This window comes from Amblyomma mixtum, chromosome 7, assembly GCF_055824585.1.
Source record: "Amblyomma mixtum isolate Tamu chromosome 7, ASM5582458v1, whole genome shotgun sequence".
In the NCBI taxonomy this organism is placed as follows: Eukaryota; Metazoa; Arthropoda; class Arachnida; order Ixodida; family Ixodidae; genus Amblyomma; species Amblyomma mixtum.
The window spans coordinates 77,252,928-77,271,373 of NC_143018.1; the positions used below are offsets into that span (position 1 = coordinate 77,252,928).

Consider the following 18,446-nt stretch of genomic DNA (forward strand, 5'->3'; position numbering starts at 1 on the left):
TCCAAGTAAACACTGCATCCAAAGCCGAGATTAAGCCAGCATCATCGGGCCCACCACCCGAGCACCCTAATCACAGAGCCATTTTGGCGGAAGGAATTCTTGTACACCTTCAAGTTTGGAAAGAAAGGTATTTTGACGCTATCACAAACGAGTCAGCGCAATGACCAATGGCTGTTCCAAGTAATTTTGCATAAAAATGCGGCGCAAATAGATGTCATCTCGGTGCTGGCGGAGGGATGCATGTTTTCCTCGTAGCGCTTTACCAAACCTATTAACCCTAGCTATATGGGGCACGAATAATGAAATGGGTTTAACATGCTTTTTAAAACACAGATATCCGCCTCCCTACCCCTGAAGGCGCTCGTCTACTGAGCCGGAGTACCCGGGTTAAAACCATACCGCGCCGGCCGCATTTTGTTGCACGCGCGGCCTGTGTGCTGCGCGATGTCACTACAAGTTAAAGATCCCCATGTGGTCGAAATTATCTCGGAGCCCACCACTTCGGCACCTCTTCCTTCCCTTCTTTAACTCCACCCTAACCCTCCCCTTACGGCGCGGTTCAGTTGTCCATCGAAATATGTGAGACAGTTACTGCGTCATTTCCTTTCCTCGCAACCAACTAATTAGCCCCTGTTCATGGATTCCTCATCGTAGTCGCCTGTGTTGGCGTTGCCATACCACAACACCTGACAACCATGGCAGGTAGTAGAAGTGCGAAACACCACCTGCCACGGCGAAAGCGTAGGAACGGACAACCCGAAGGTGGCTGCCACAGGAAGATCCCGGAGGGTGGCTAGCAGCGTAAGCTTTGGCAGGTGGCGTGGGGAGAGCTGCGTTGAAATTTCGTATTACCGACTGTCCTAGTCGTCTACCAATTTTGTGGTTTTATTCATTTACCGTTAACGGGGTATCACTTCTAGGCCCTCTACTGGCCCCCCGCATCAGCTGGTGTAATGAAGCGCGTGCATTGTGCAATGAAGCGAGTCTTAGAGCTCTGCTTCATATTGCCACCTGGTGTTCTCAGGTGGCGCTGAAGTGTCATCGAAGACGTTGAAGTCGAAGACGTTGAAGACGTTAAGTGTCTCGGGCTGGCTGGCTGGCTGCCGTATTCTGCTGGTTAGCGACCAGTCGCCCTATCTTCCGTTAGATATTTTGGTGGAGGTGCTGGGTAAAGATCCCCGTATATGTCTCATACTCCTCCGGATAACCTGGGCTCCAGTCCTTCGCTCGTGTACACCCCTGTGCACTGCGCTAGCAGGAGAAACCAAGGCCTACCTCCCGAACACGGGTCTTTGGAGTCTGCCAGAGCACCCACCCATCGACCTGCCATGCAAGCTGCACCGTACTACACCTTGCAGAATCCGCGACTGCCCAAACCATTCCACGGCAGTCAGCTCGAAGACGTAGAAGACTGGCTTCTCGAGTTTGAACGCGTGGCCTCATTCAACCAGTGGGACGACGCCGCCAAGCTTCGAAACGTCTTCTTTAGCCTTGAAGATGGTGCACGTACCTGGTACGAAAACCGAGAAGGCGCTTTAACATCATGGCACGAGTTCCGCCGGCACCTGCTGGAGACCTACACCAGCACGGATCGTCGAGAACGGGCTGAACGGGCTTTGCAGTCTCGCATTCAGATGCCGATTGAGACTGTAAGCATGTACAGGGTCGTCCACTCTAAGTACGAACACGGCGCAGCGTGGCCGCGCTCTGCAGGGCGCGAGCGCATCCGGCGCGGCCGCGCATCGAAGCTCTGCGGCGCAGGCGCACACGGGCCTGGAGGCGGTGCTTTGCGTCGTCTGCTACAGCGCGGGCGCGCGCACTGCCTGCTGTGCGGTGAAGCGCACCTAACTCTCTGCATGATTACAGCGCTCGTGTGCACCGAGACACACTGCGGGAAAGCTCACTAACTGCAGCGCGTTGTCGCTGGTTGCGCGTACGACAACCCAGCGGCCTCTCGTCCCAGTGCCACGATGTCGGGGATATGTATGTATTGCTGCAAAATTCTCATTTCAGGTTTGAATTGATTTGGTTTATGGGATTTAACGTCCGAAATTGACAGACTACAAGGGACGTTATAGTCGAGGGCCCCATGTTATTGTCGACCACATGGGTTTTTAACGTGCGCTGACATCCCACAGCACACGGGTTCCTTGCGTTACGCCTCCATTGAAATGAGACCGCCGCTCAAGGTCATACCCTTTAAGGCGGAGTTAAAGCATCTCCCAAATTTTACTTTTCCCATCTTCGCAGTGTCAGACGCCCATCACTTCCTTTTTCGACTGCTTATGAAAGCTTCTCCGGCTTGATGCGTCATCATTTAAGTTAGAAGTTTCGCCCCTATCCTGTCGTTTATGTTCTGTCTTCTGTGGCACACAGTGGAGTAACATATATTCCATAATTCCATAGCCTTGCACAAAACTGTGGTATGAGCCCCGCCACGGTGGCTCAGTGGTTACGGCGCTCGGTTGCTAACCCGGAAGACGCGGGTTCGATCCCGGCCGCGGTGGCCGAATATCGATGGAAGCGAAATTCTAGTGGCTCGCGTACTGTGCGATCTCAGTGCACGCTAAAGAACCGCAGGTGGTCGAAATTTCCGGAGCCCTTCACTACGGCGCCCCTCATAGCCAGAGTCGCTTTGGGACGTTAAACTCCAATAAACAAACAAATAACAAACAAACAAACGGTGGTATTAAGAGATGCTTGGGGTTCATTAATTTTTCCTTGAGCAAAGGCAGTGCCGTAGATTTAAATGTGATATTAAAAGCATGCAGTACAACAGCAGTACAGGTCCGACTTCAGTCATTTGCAAGGTGTATCGGCTGTCCGTCCATGCTAGGCTGAGCATTCCAATATTTCATCAGGAAGTGAGGCTGATACTCTGCTTGAAATGACTGTCTGGCTAGGTGGCTGGTCTACCCGAGCGAACCATTCTCGAATGATGAGCGAAAGGTCGAGCCACCAGACGTTGCTGGCTCAGCATATTTGTATCGGCAGACATAACGTCACGCTATCAGTTTTTTCAGTCATCCTTGCGACTTCTCTTACACATTAGAGAGTTTTAGCATAGCGTTAGCGTGATAGCGGACTTAAGGGAAATTACGTTAGCGTACCGCAAACAACTTATCCCCACAGACAGTTTTAGTATAGCGTTCTGAAAACGTTAAACGCCACCTGCTAGACATGGATGCGAACGGTCCTTCTAAAATGGTCGAACTGCCGCTAACTAGCTAAAGTATAATATTTCCGAGTTTTTTAAACGAGTTATTACTGTAATGCTTATTTTCGTCTGCAAAATGACTCTGAAGTTTAAATAAATCGAAATAAAAAACGTAAAACAGTGGCGCCATCTAGTCAAGGCAATGTTCACTACAAGCCGTTCGAGCAAGAATATTTGCCATCACATGACGTGTAATGTTAAAAAAACTACTATAAATTCGATATAAACTCGCTTTACATCATTTAAGTCCATAAAACACCGCGAAAAAGCTCAAAATCTATTTTTGTTTTGTTCCGGACGTTTGTGCTAGGTTTCGGCTGCGTTGCGGGCAGTTGCAGACGGTAGCAGTGCAGCTGGAGGTCCAATTAGGCTTGCGCGCCATAGAGTTTCTTACTATTACCTAGAGGGAAAGCTGGCGGCGCTGCACTTCAGCCACCATGGACGCTTAAAGCATCATGGGGCGGTGAGCTACTTGTTGCGGCACAGTCGTAGTTTTTCGGGAACACGGAGTGTTATTACTAAGATGTTTCATTCCAAAAACGCTGCCCGTGTGTGCGCAGACGACTTTCGCGCGAACGCAGTGTGCAAAAGCCATAGTAGTGAAAACGCGACGACACACGACGCCAATAAAAGGTTTTACTCTTCCGAAATGTCATTAAAAAACCTCTTAAAGTATCTAAGCAACAACATTTTTTTTTAGAACATATTTACTTTTTAAAGTGCGCTTGTTAATTACGCAATATTAGTTTTTTTAGTGTTCATCACTTGGCCAATAGGAAAGCTAGTCATCTGTTATTTTGGGCAAACTTTGCACTTAAATGCTTTTCTGCTCGTTTGTTGCAATCATTAGACAAGATATTGAATATTAGGACGTTTGTAGTTATCAAACAGCTTAATTTTTCTATTATTTTTTGGCCAAAAGTTGCAGTTCCACAACAAGTAGCTCACCGCCCCATGATGCTTTGAGCGCCCATGGTGGCTGAAGTGGTCTCGAGGGGTCGCCATGCAAACTCCCATAGATGGGCTGCCAGCTTTCCCTCTAGGTAATAGTAAGAAACTCTATGTTGCGCGCTCCAGAATCGAGTGCGTAGCTCAAAAACTGAGCTGAATGGCAGCTTATACTTTATCGTCGAAGCAAGGTAAGTCATAGAGAAAAGCAACTACATCAGTAGTTGCCGGTAAACATGCCGACGGGAATCGCAAGGACTGCTGAATTGGCTGAAGCGGGCGGCTCTGGCTTGGAAGGACGCCTCCATGTTTTCACGCTAAGGGCTCAAAAGCCGCAACTGCCGTAACGGTAACTTCTGAAAATTGCGTTCGTACGCTAACGCTATTTCTCCGTTACCGTTCTGCGCATGCGCAGTCCAGACCCGTTATTCCGCTATGCACGCAATTACGCAAAGCACTCAATACTAAAACTCTCTATTGTCGCTTGTTTCCAATGCCCCTCTGCAATAAAAACGGTGTGGCAGCGTGGGGTCGCCGCATTTTTAGTTGCCCGCACGGGAAGTTAGCCATGTCTCGTGTACCGGAATGCGACAGAAGACGCATTGTAGATTTAAGTTTGCAAGCGTATACTCACAAAGAAAAATATCCGAGTTGAGAAGTAGGCCACTCTCGACCATCAACCGGATAATTAAAGCCTACAGGGAAGAGCAACGAAACAAGGATGCTCCGCGGAAAGCCCGCCCAAGAGTCACCACCGAGGAGGACGACATGGCCATTGTTGCGGCAGCGGTCGACAAGCCTACTGCGAGTGTGGGCGAGACTAAGAACTGCGTCGGGCTTCCATGGGTTTCAAACACCACAGTGAAGCGTCGTCTCTACGAGGCAGGGCTAAAATCAAGAACCACGGCTCAGAAGCCAGTTGTGAGGGCGGCCAACCGGCAAAAACGCCTCGAATTTGCCCGGCAGCATCAGCAATAGTCCGAGGAGCATTGGGCGAAGGTGGTGTTTACGGACGAGTCAGCGTTCACCACAAGATGGGACCAGAGGCAGCGAGTTTGGCGGCCCGAGAACTGTCGGTAAGGATAATTACATAGGCTATCGTATCCTAGAAAGTGCGAACTCAGATTTCGTCCACCGTTATTGGCTGCCCAATGGTATAATAAAACTAAGGAGCATTTTTACGTTTTTAGGCTGATTCTGGACAAGTGTAATTTTCGCACTGCCCTAATCTTCGGCTTTTCGTAAATCGCGTATATTACGAAAAAAAACCCAACTACAGTTTGGCAAAACAAATTATTTATATCAGCATATTTCTGCTTCCCATCAAACAACGCTTAAGGATGAACTTATTTAATTCTGGTTCCTTGTAGCTTAGCGGTTGTAACTGCTTGTGTACCAATGCCAACAAAAGTTTTCATTTTTTCTAGGTATGTGCCAGAGTATATGCAGCGAGTCGCAGCCAGCGGCCGCTCTGCTGTCAGCGTTTGGGGAGCTATGACAGCTGAAGGTCTAGGACCCCTGGTTCGAATTGACAGCCGGTTGAACGGAGACACTTATTGTGCCATCCTGGACGATGTGATGCTTCTATATCTTGCTGGAGGACCATTCGCTGATAATGATTTTATTTTTCAGCATGATAATTCCCCCATCCACACGTCAAAGAAGGTGGCCGCGTTTCTGGAGCTCCGCGACGTTGCAGTACTGGAATGGCCTCCACAGTCACCGGACCTCAACATAATAGAAAACATCTGGGGCAACAAGAAGTTCGCCTTGGCCCGCCGAGAGCTCCGTGTCCTCTCAGCGGACGCGCTATGGACTGCCGTCAAAGAGGAATGGGAGCGGCTTAGAACTAACACGGATATATTCCGGTCTCTCTACAGCAGCCTGCAGAACAGAATGCAGGCTGTGATAGACTCTGGAGGCGAGCTCACCCACTACTGAGCTCAGTCAGGTAATTCGTGGAAGCCTGCGAATAAAGGATAGTGACAGTCAGTGGCCCCGTCCTTCGTTCACAATCGATGAAATCTTTGTTCTTTTGTGCTTGTTTTTTGTGCGGCCGTGCAGTGACACGTTCTGTGGGGGGTTGCAAGCATGCCGTCGGCTGTCGTTTGCGATGATGACTGTGTTGCCGCGATGTCAACATTTGAATGTGTTCTGTAACTTCACCATGCTTGCTACGCCTAGAGAGGACAGCCAGCACGTTCGGCGTCTGTACTACGGTAAAATTTTAAACATTCAGAGCAGGAGGTAAAAAATTTGCTGGTGTTTAGCTTTGGTTAAACCTGGTAGGTTGCGTAAGCATCCATAGCATTCCATTCAGGATCATCAGCGGTTGTAGACGATTCGGTTTAGATAGAGACGCGGTGCGCCCGTCTAGCAGCGTCTTGAGCGCGCCGCTTTGCAAGGCGCTGTTCGCGTTCTTCATCTGCCTCCGAAGCCAGTGCTTGTTTCCTGGCTTCGTCAAGCCAACGTAGCCTCCCTTTCTCTTTATCAGGCGGCATAACGACGGCGCCGGCAAGCGAGGGAACGCGTTTTATACCCCTCCCCCCTCTTCCCAGCTTCCTCTCCACATTCGCAGCTGGCCAGAGCGCGGCGAGGGCAGCGCCTCCATTCGGTAGCGGCGCGGCTGCAGCTGTAGTGCGCCGTGCCTCGCGCCGCCCTTCAAGGTCAAACGTGCCTCGCGGCCGCCCCGACGCGAAGGGCTGAAACCTGTCGTAATACTGCTTGCGCAATAAAAATGGGCGCCACCTTCAATGTAACTACGCCGACCAATTAAAACAATAAACGAAATCAGCTTTTTAATGTTTGACTATATTAAGGAACCCAGAAGAATCGAAAAAATTTATTTAATTTTTACTTAAAGTTACGTAGAGTTATTATTTACTTTCCAATTTGCTTCTCGATCAAATGCCAAGAAACGTTTTGGCTGCAGACTATTTTCGGTTTTGCAACAATTGTGTGCGCCGATCTCGAATACGGCCGAGCTTTCTTTGACTTCAGTTCTATCCGACTTGTCCTCGAATCTTCATATTGTCTCTTCCGTTCCTATTGTCTCCCAGAGCGGGGCCTCTGGCGCTAGGTATTGAGTTTCAGGAATTGTTTAACTCCCCGAGAAGGAGAGTGCCGGCTGCGTTTCCTTTATCGCTATCGTCGGCATCAAGCACCTCGTGAGTCGCAGCTGACAGCCCATGGGCTTCGAAGCCCTCTTCTTCTGATTATTTCGTTCCTTTTTCATTTGCGTTACGTTCCACCACGTACGAAACAAAAAATGTCACTAGAAAAGCGCTAGCGGAGACGAGGAGAGCGACTGCGGCGGGCGAGAAATGAAGAAAGAAATCCAGACCCATTATCAGTGTTTAAGCACAACACTTAATGTCCTGCGGCTGGTGGCATGAGCTTCAGACAAAAAACAAAACACTCGCTAAGCCTGCTCAGTTAAGAAATGATTGGGGTGTAAACCAAAATTGATTGATGTTTTAAACGTAATTGCGATTTCTTTTCAAACTCATAAGACGTTCTTGTTATTTCAATAAGTACTTTAATAAAATTTGAAGCACCATCAAGCCATCCGCGAACTTTTTCGCGCTAGGCTAAATATAGGACCACTCGGACCTAGAAAAGCAAGCCCGGCGCAATCTCTGTCCCGCAACTTAACAGCTACTGCTGTAAAACATCCCATAAGCCTTAACCAGTGCGCGTAGAAAATAAAGCTTTGATCCATAACGCACGCGACTTTCAGAGTGCATTCAAGACCTCAAAGTGGTTCGCCGAGCTGGATCAGTGGAGACCACCCGACTACAGGAGGAACGCCGTCGGCAGGCAGCGCGAGCGGTTGCACGCCACGTCGGCTCTACCAATGATCGCTGTTATTTGCGGTCCTCAACTCTTTCCCGTAGAAAGCTTGGCACCATCGTCTCCGGCAACCTAAGCGGCATCCGTGGACACCACTTTTGCCGAGGTGCGCTGAATTTTGTTCCATTTTCAGTGCTTTGAAGACCTCGCCCCATTTCTGCGGCGCTAAGCCTGACGGTGGCAAGGCCTGCGCCGGCTGCGTTCGGGGTTTCCTCTGGGATTCCTCGGCAATGGCGGTCCAAGGCGAAGTCACCGGATACGATCCCACCTCCATAGGGATCGTTAACATGGAAACCATTCAACATGAAGAGCCTCTTCCCAGCGAGGTGGAATACCTCCAAGACATGGTCCGCGTATGGCGCGGACGCAGGAAGACTAAGGCCTCCAGGGACGCCAACACGAACGCCGGCCAGCAACGGGTGGCGGGACGCTCTGCACATGTGCAGGGCGGCAACGCGCAATATGCAGCTGTGCAACAAGCAAAACAGCCCCGGTGGCGGCCGCAACACACGCCCCGCATCGGGAAAGACGAAATCATTGCGGTGCTTAAGCCACGAGAAACCATCGACCTGAAGGCCACCTTAAGGTCCCGGAAAAGCCGGCGCTGCCATTCGCAGCATCCTCGGGGACGCTGCAAGTGTGGTGCTTGCAGTGTGGCCCGTGTGGGAGCAAAATGTGCTCGTGTGCACACTGTAATCAGTGGAAGCTGCGGAGAAGCTGCTCCGGGACGTCATGCTGCCGATCGGAGGCCGCAAGCTGCTATTCCGGGGCCACCCTAAGCTCTCCGGCGAATTCTGCAAGGGCGTCATCATCGTCTCCCCGGACGAGACATCTGAGACTGTCAAGAAAAAACTCAGTGAGGACCCCAACGTAGTATCCGTGTGCAAACTGGGCAAAACGCAAGTTGCTGTGGTCACCTTTGTGGGGACAAGGGTGTCGCGGACCGTGCTTTATAGTTGCGAGCGTCTCCCGGTCCGCTTCTATAAGAAAACGATCCCTGCCTGCCCTCGCTGTGGCACGGTGGGGCATCGGGCCGACGCCTGCCCGCGGCCGCAGCCTGGACGCTGTGAACGCTGCGGGGCTCAGGTTGCTGCTGCTCCTGACGGTGGCCCAGCTGAACATCAATGCTCCCCGTGCTGCCTCATCTGCAAAGGCAGCCATCCCACAGGAACGCCTGGCTGCGCGGGCAAGTACCGCAAGGTCATCAAGCCGGGACCCCCACCCACCCCAAAGCAGAAGCAGACGGCGGCACGCAAAAAGGCCCAGACGCCCAGGCCGGACCCAAGCAGGCTCCGGGGCCCAAGCCCGAACCCAAGAAGGCCCTGTCCGGGCCGCCAAAATTTGTGAAGTCCGGGAACCCGACGAGGCCACCGGTCCTGAAAGCGGAGGATTTCCCACCTCTGGTACCACGCCAAAATCAGGTGAGCAGTTGGAGTGGGTTAGTCTCTGGGCCCACCCCCCCTCCCTCCCCCACCGAATCCGCCCTACAGCGGCAGGTAGAGGAGCTCAGGCGCCAAAATCAAATTCTCGCCCGCAAAATTCAAGAATTAGAAGCTAAGCAGGCCGGGCAGTCCGAGCCCATGCAGGACGCTGAGCCCGAGGATAGTGATGACGGATCCTCAGTATCATCTTGCCTAACTAGCGTCTGGCGGCAAACCGCGGACACGGTGGTCGATTCGGCCCCTGCGGACGCCGGCCGCTTCGAGGCCCTGGAGCGTAAAGCCGAGCAGTTGGAGGAGCGGGTGGCAGCGCTCCCGAACCAAATTATGATTGCGGTCCGCGAGTCCTTTCAAGACATGTTCAGGTCCGCATTTGTTGCAATGCTTCCCGACATTGCGGCCCAGGTGACTGACTCTGTCCTTAAGGCGATGCAGCCCTAGGTCAGCTCCCAAATACAAAATTCTCTCTCTTGCGACTCCCCGCAGCTAAAACGTAAAATAGCTCCTCGACAGGCAGCGGAAGAAAGCGGTTCCGGCCCGATAGCCGCGGCGTTGATGCAACCCCTACCTGGGGCTGCGCCGGCCCCCGAACCGAGTGGCTACCCAGCACCGTAAAATAAAAACATCAATATGGCTGGAAAACCTTCTCAGAAAGCTAAAAAATTAGACCAATTCGAAATTACTCAATGGAACTGCAGGAGTTTCAGAGCCTGCAAAAACGGTCACATCTCCAGCTCTACCTGCAGTCCCTTGGCGACATGCCGGCGTTTCTTGCTTTGCAAGAGCCCGGCAATGATGCTAAATTCTCGGGGTATAGCTCGTTTCAGGGGGGCCCCTCGACCTGCATCCTGGTGCATAAAGCATACACCGCGATTCAGGTCGATCTTGATCTGGAGACTGAGCAGGAATACACCATGGTAAGGGTTCTGCCTCTCAGGCGCCGCGACCCGTCAATACATGTGCTTAATGTGTATTGCCCCCCGCATAAGCCGCGTGTTACTTTCAGCGAAATTTTCTATCGTGCTCTCAAATCGGCTGACAACGAACCCCTGGTGATCATTGGGGATTTCAACGCACCCAGTCTACACTGGGGCTATCACTTCGAGAAATCCATGGGGCGCAAGCTGGCGGAGCTCATCTCCACCCTTCGTCTTACGTTGCTCACGGATCCGTCTTGCCCCACACGTGTGGGCAACTCGGTCACCCGTGACACGTGTCCTGACTTATCTCTGGTTAGGAACACTACAAACGCCACATGGGAGAACCTGGGGGATACCCTGGGCAGCGACCACTGCCTTCTCCGCATCACGCTTTTGGCGAAGGCAGCCCGTAAAAAATGGGGCCAGGCGAAAATAACCAATTGGCACCAATTTCGAACTCAGGACGTCCCTCCGGTACTATTCTCCGGCGGCTATGCGGAGTGGGCAACACAGTTCACCAACATACAGAAACAACACACGCAAACACTTCACACCACCGACGAGATCCCCGCAGTGGACAATCACCTCCTGCATCTGTGGGAGGCACGCCGGAGCTTAACAAAACGATGGAAGAAACACAAGACGAATCGCAAGCTTAGAGCTCGCATTGCACAACTTACGGAGCAGGCTGCGGCATATGCCGCCCAGCTCACAGACACCAATTGGATAGAACGCTGCAACTCGGCAGCGCGTCAGATGAGCTCGAAGGGGACTTGGCGTCTCTTGCGCAGCCTCATCGACCCTTCTCAAACGAAAGGGGAGACGCAAAAACAGCTCCGGCGGGCTCTGCACGGGTACCAAGGTACGACGGCGCAACTTGCGGACACTTTGTGCGACAGGTATCTCTGCCGCATAAATGACCCGGTTGGGCCCGAGTACACGTACTCCGGCAAGCCAAATCAGGATTTAGACGCCCCTTTTGAGTTGCATGACCTTAAGGCGGCCCTGGCTAAAATGCGCCGAGGTGGGGCCCCGGGTCGGGATCGCATAACAGTGAAACTGTTGGCGAACCTCTCCGACTCTGCATACCTCCATTTGCTACAATACATAAATCAGTTCTCGGATGGGTGTCCGCTCCCACTCGAATGAAAAACATCGCTTGTAACGTTCATCCCCAAAGCAGGTAAAGCCGTGACTACGGACAACTTGAGACCCATCTCATTAACCTCATGTGTGGGAAAGCTCATGGAGACGATGGTTCGGGATCGCCTCTCTCCATACATGGAGGGTAAGGGCCTCTTTGCAGACACTATGTTCGGGTTCCGCCCGCACATGTCTGCACAGGATGTCCTACTCCAACTACACAGGGACATAATACTATACCCACAGCCATGCAACAAAACGACAAGGCCATTCTCGCCCTCGATCTTAAGGGGGCGTTTGACAATGTTAAACATGGCACCATACTCTCTAACTTGAACACCACTAACTGCGGGGCGAAGGTCTTCGCCTATGTCAGAGACTTCCTCTCTGCGCGTCAGGCACTCCTCCGGATCGAGGACGAGGAATACGGCCCGTACTCTATGGGTACACGAGGTACACCACAGGGGGCGGTGTTATCACCGCTCCTTTTCAACATCGCCATGATGCACCTGCCCGGCCGACTGGCTCAGGTGGAGGGCATAAAACACGCACTCTACGCAGACGACATTACAATCTGGACCACCGAGGGGAGCCTTGGGGAGATGGAGGACCGCCTTCAGCAGGCCGCCTCCATAGTCGAAGCATATGCTGCCGACTGTGGTCTCCAATGTGCTCCCGCCAAATCAGAGCTTCTACACGTCAGGACAAACTACAAGGACAACACGTCTCTACACATATCGCTGTCGGGCGGTCCCATCAGAGAAGTGGCGGAGCTCCGGATCCTGGGTCTGTTCATCAATAACAATCTTAGGCCGGACTCTACTATAGCGAAACTCAAGAGCATAGGTGAACAGGTAGGGCGCATGATCCGCCGTGTTTCCAACAAGCGGGGTGGTCTGCGGGGCAGGGACGCGCTACGGCTCGCCTATGCCTTCGTGACCAGCCGGATCCTCTACGCCGTGCCGTACCTACGCACCACCAAACAACAAGACGAGCGCATTGACCCCATCATCAGGAAGGCAACAAAGCGAGCACTGGACCTCCCGATGGCTACCTCCAACGCCAAACTGAAGGCGTTGGGAGTGGTAAACTCCTATCAGGAGTTGCGGGAGGCCCACCTCGTGAACCAATATACGCGGCTATAGCAGACGGTGCCTGGGCGCCGCCTGCTAAACCGCTTACACATCCAACACACATGCATACCAGAGGGGACGGAAAACATCCCGGTGCTGTGGCGCCACATGCTCTTGGTCGCTCCGCTCCCGCGCAACATGGATATGGCTTCACATGAAGGCAGACGACAAGCGCGGGTTCGCACGCTTGAGAGGCAATATGGCTATAGAGAGGGCGTCTATTACGTGGACATCACAGGGCCGTCGCCCGCGGGATTCTTCACGGCTGCCGTAGTCCACCGGGGAATGAATGTAGATGGGCTATCTTTTCGGGCCCCAAATTCAACACGAGCGGAGGAAGTCGCATTAGCTCTCGCTGCCGCCGATCCAAAATCGAAAACGGTTATCACAGACTCTCGCCGGGCCTGTGAACATTATCTTGCAGGCGAAATATCACCTCTTGCCTCGCAAATTCTAAGACGCGCTCTCGCCGATCTAACTCGCACAAAAGTGATCTGGGCTCCTGGCCACCAGGGTCTACGAGGCAATGAGGCCGCTGATGCGGCCGCCCGAGCGCTCACACACCGGGCTCCTCATCCTAGCTCTCCTGGCTCAGAAGCTCATAAACCGCTTCTGCGGTTCCGCGAAATCCTAATTTATTATTGCGAAGGCCACCGTCTCTACCCGGCACCTGCCAAGGGGCTGAGTAAGGCGGAGGAGCGAACTCTGCGGCGCCGGCAGACAGGGACCCTTCTCTGTCCTGCAATAGCAAAACACTTCGTTCCGAACACAGATGGGCGCTGCCCGCACTGTGGAGAGATCTGCGATATCTTTCACATGGTGTGGGCATGTACTCAGAATCCTCACCTTCCCCCCTCCCCCACCCCCACCCGAGAGGCATGGGAGACTGCCCTCCTCAACTGCTCCACACTGGAGTCCAAAACGGCTCCGGTCAAGCGGGCGCGAGACGGGGACTCGTCATGCGGTGTCCCGGACTAAGGATACCGACCATGCAGCAGGGTTTTTTTTTTACCCTCGAGCTCTCTTTGATTAAAGTTTTTCACCACCACCACCACCCGACTACAGAGGCGAGGGACTAGAGTATGATCCCGGCCACGGCAGTCCCGTTTCAATGGAGGCGAAACGCAAGGCACCCATGTGCTGGTGGATGTCAGCGCACGTTAAAAGCCCCCTTGGGGTCGACAATAACCTAGGGCCCTCGACTATAACGTCCTTGTGGTCTGTCAGTTTCGGACGTTAAATCCCATAAACCAAATCAATTCAAACCTGAAATGAAAATTTTGCAGCAATACATGCATATCCCCGACATCGTGGCACTGAGACGAGAGGCCGCTGGGTTGTCATACGCGCAACCAGCGACAACGAGGGGGCAGTTAGTGACCTTTCCCGCAGTGCTGTCTCGGTGCACAAGAGCGCTGTAATCATGCAGAGAGTTAGGTGCGCTTCACCGCACAGTAAGCACTGTGCGCGCCCGCACTGTAGCAGACGACGCTAAGTACCGCCTGCAGGCCCGTGTGCGCCTGCGCCACAGAGCTTCGATGCGCGGCCACGCCGGATGCGCTCGCGCCCCGCGGAGCGCGGCCACGCTGCGCCGTCTTCGTACTTAGAGTGGACGACCCTGTACGTGGAGGATATGACGCGGCTCTTCCGGCGAGCTGACCCGGCCATGCCCGAAGATAAAAACTGCTGAGGCTCAGCTTGGCTAAGCCTGGGGAATGCGAAGCATATTAGGGCTTAGCTTGGTTTAGTAACCGGCGCTTGCATGCGCCGGTTGGTCTGCAAACGAGTCACAAAAAATAACTCGTGCCAGTGCCTGCTCAATGTTTATCAAGATATCAGTCGCGTTGAGCGTTTGATAATGCACGGAATTATAATTTCCGATTTCTAATAACGCGTGCAAAAAGCACATAAATGCCACGATACACTTCGTTGTCATACGTGATCTCTTAGGGGCTTCGCGCATCGAAGCAAAGCCGCGCAGGCGCACAGGGGCCCGGGGGAGAAGCGCTGCGTTCAAAGGGCAAGGCATCGCGCCGAACTGCTGGTGGCGTTCCTTCCTTCCTTTACGGTGCGGTTCGGGTGTCCACCGAGATGGCAGAGAATTACTGCGCCATTTCCTTTCTTTAAGAAACGTTGGGTTCAAATGGCAAGGCAACGCGCTGAACGGGTGGTGGCGTTCCTCCCTTCCTGTACGGTGCGGTTCGGGTGTCCTCCGAGATGACATTAGGCCCGTAAACATTTCATGCTTACTGTACTCTCGGTTACGGGAGAGGCAGAGATTTTTGTCGTGATCGTTTGGAAGTCAATAAACTTCTCTTTATAATATGAGACACAAGGACATTCAAGTGGTTGTATTAGAAACAACGCTCTTCCAGCCGGTGCTCTCGTTCTTCAGAGGATTCCATGGCGCGCCTTTGTCATCTATAGGCATTCCGACGCTCCAAACGAGTCGACATACTACACTCACTACCGTCCACACTGATTGAAGCACAGTTGAACTCTTGAACCAGAGTCGATACACCACTGTCCGCACTGGTTGAAACACAGTTCGACGTGGAGGCCGGCTCTCTCATCCGATGTCACTTGGTGTGACGTCACGGTGTCACGTGTTGGGACGTCACGGTGTCACGTGGTTTGGCGTCATGGTCACGTGGTGTGACGTCACAGTGTCACGTGGTGTGACGTCACGGTGTCACGTGGGGGTCCCACGGCGACGGCTGGTAGCTCTAGCAATATGCTTCGCATAAAAAATTGGAGGCTTATCAAGGTTAAGCCCAGTGGATGCGAAGAGAAAGAGAGAAAAAACTTTATTGTACAAGGAATTCGGGGCACGCCCCAGGGTCCCCGCACGACCTCACTGCACTCAAGTGTTTATGTTCCTAAGGTCCATAACACTGGCAGCCCGGCCGGTTGCGATGGTCTGCACGGCCGGGTCCTACGAGCGCAGCAGGGTCTCCCAGTCCTCCCAGGTCTTGAGGTTCTCCAGGTCCCGCGGGGGAGGGTCCGCCGGGCAGAGGGAAATGATGTGGAGGGAAGAGGCGAAGGGTTCTGGGCATAGGGCGCATGCTGGAGTGGGGAAGGAGGGATGATAGTGGGCTAGGGTAAGGGGTGAGGGAAGAGAGTGTGTCTGTAGTCTGCGCCAGAGTGTTGCGTGTCTGTTATCTAGGGAGGGGAGCGGCGGGGGGTAGAGCTGGCGGGAGGATCTGTATGCCTGGGTCAGCTCACTGAATGTGTGCATGCGCTCCTTCGTGAATCCCCGATGCGAGGCCACCTGAGCCCGGTTTAAAGAACCTCGGGCTAAAAGGTTGGCGGCCTCGTTTCCGGGATTCCCGGAGTGCGCGGGCACCCATATCAGCTCCACATGTCGGGGCGGGGTTGCATCGGGCGAGTCCAGTATGCCAAAAGCAGGGACATGAACTCGGCCTCGAGCAAAATTTAAAATCGCAGTTTTGGAGTCACTTAAAATGTACCGGGCTTCCGTGCGTGTGATAGCAAGTGCAATGGCGGCTTCCTCTGCAGCTTCTGGGGAGGTGTCTGGAGGGAGAGGTAGTGTGAGAAGGGCGGATAAAGAGGAGTCCACCACAGCTGCTGTCGCTTCATCACCCGTGGAGGCAGCGTCCACCCATACGGCGTCCGGCTCGGGGCCGTACGCTCGATGGAGTGCCTTCGCACGGGCTCTGCGGCGCTGCTCATGGTGGGACGGGTGCATATTCCTCGGGAGCGGCCTGATGAGGAGCTCCTGGTAAAGGGGTCGTGGGATGGCGAGGAGGTTTGGGTCGTGGCCGGTATTCTGATTCCGAGGGAGTCCAGGATATACCGACCTGTGGAGGTTTGTGGGAGCCTGATGTATTGGGTCTGTCGGTGGGCCTCCACCAGTTCCCCGATCGTGTTGTGGAGGCCCAGCATGTCCTTAGCGTTTGGAGGCATCTTGACCGCATACACGCCCGGCGCAAAGACGCTGGCGCGGTTGTGGTATAGTGCCTTGGCACTATAGTTGTGGGCACAGAGACTGACGCGACGGCGGGCGCGCGCCGCCTCATCCCTGGCGTGACGTCACATATCACGTGATGCGGCGATGGTGGCGCCGCCGCCGCGTCGCGCGCCACGGCGCGAACCGAAGCGTGGAGGCCTCCGCCGGGCGACGTCCGACGGCGCGATATGAGGCCCCATCTGCAGCCGGTGTGACGTCATCACGTGACGTCATGTCACGTGACCTACTTGAAGGTCACTTGAAGGTCAATGGCGGCCACCGCCGGGCGTCGCGCGAAGGCCCGAAACCTACGTTAATATGCTTCGCATAAAAAATGGCCTGGCTTAGCTTATGGTTAAGCCTAGGATGCGAAGCATACCGCCGGCGGAGGCTCCGCGTCCTCAAGCGAGCGCACGAGTTGAGCCCCAGCTTTCACAGCTGTTGTGACGTCAGCGCCCCTAGCGGAAGGAGCGGGAGTTAGGCCGCCGGTGGAGGCTGCGCGTCCGCAAGCGAGCGCACGAGTTAAGCCCCAGCTTTCACAGCTGTTGTGACGTCATATCACGTGGTGTGCCGATGTAGGTCAAGTGGTAGCTACGCGGCCGCGCGCGGCGCAGCAAGGAAGCGCTCGGTTGTGCGGCTAGTATGCTTCGCATAAAAGGTGCGCCAACTCATGCGCGGCGTTAAGGAGCAACTTTTCGCTGGCCTCGTGCGCAGTACACCAGGGACTGTTGCTGAGTTTCTCAGGGAAGCGGTCATGATGGAGAAGATTCTCTTGCGGCGGTCTACCACCTACGACAGGCCGGTACTCGCCGCTTCACTTAGAGAGCCGCTTCCTGCCTTCGGGGCTAACCCTGACCTTCTCCGCGACCTCATCCGCTCCGTTGTGCGCAAATAGCTCCAGGCGCTTTTCGGTACTCCCCTGCCGACGGCCGGCTCTCTCGCTAGCCTCGTCCGCGAAGAGGTTCAAGCCTTGAGACCTTCGTTCTCGTCCGTTGACCCGTCGCCTTTACTCACTGAGTGCCGTCGGCCAACGTATGCTGAGGCCTTGCGACGTGCTGCGCCCTCTGCGGCGCAGTTTCCTCCGTCCAGTCAAGGCTCGCTGTTTTCCGCACACCCCGACACGTACTACATGGACAATCGACGATCGCCCCAACGGAAGACGGACCTGTGGCGCGCTCCAGATCGGCGGCGTCTCTGCTTTCACAGCGGGGAACACGGTAATCTGTATCGCCAGTGCCCGTATCGACAGCTTGGGCTGCAGGGGTTCCCTATCGACATGCCCCGTCCACCAAGAGGTCAACGACACCAGGAGATCGAGGACTACGTGGCCCAGCAGCTCATGGCGACAATTACCCAGCGGTAGTCTGGGTCTCCATCACCACGCCGACCTTCGCCACAGCCTGAAAGCTCCTCCTGGATGGCGCAGCGGCGGTTGCCAAGCCCCCGCAGGGAAAACTAAAGAGAGTGACCTCAGGGAGCGAGGCCGCTGGCAATCGATGCGAACAAGAACCCCGACAACGCGAACAGCGGCCGATCGCGATTTAAAGGCAACGACTGCAGTACCTGAACCTGATTATACCCGTGCTTCTTGACGGCTATAAGGTTAGTGCTTTGGTGGACACTGGCTCTGATTTCTCGATTTTAAGCGGAAAGCTAGCGGCGTTTCATAAAAAAGGTAATGACGCCATGGTCCGGCACGCAGATTCGCACGGCTGGCGGACATGTCGTAACTCCGCTTGGCCTATGCACAGCAAGAGTCCAAATTCGCAGCTCCGCATTTGTTGTCAGCTACCTAGTTCTACCTGACTGCTCCCGTGACTGTAT

The 18,446-nt window shown here is 54.0% G+C and overlaps 1 pseudogene; it reads left to right on the plus strand.

The window, feature by feature from the left end:
• Positions 1 to 1,184: 1,184 nt before the first annotated feature.
• Positions 1,185 to 18,081, plus strand: LOC149336560 (uncharacterized; annotated as a pseudogene).
• Positions 18,082 to 18,446: the final 365 nt, after the last annotated feature.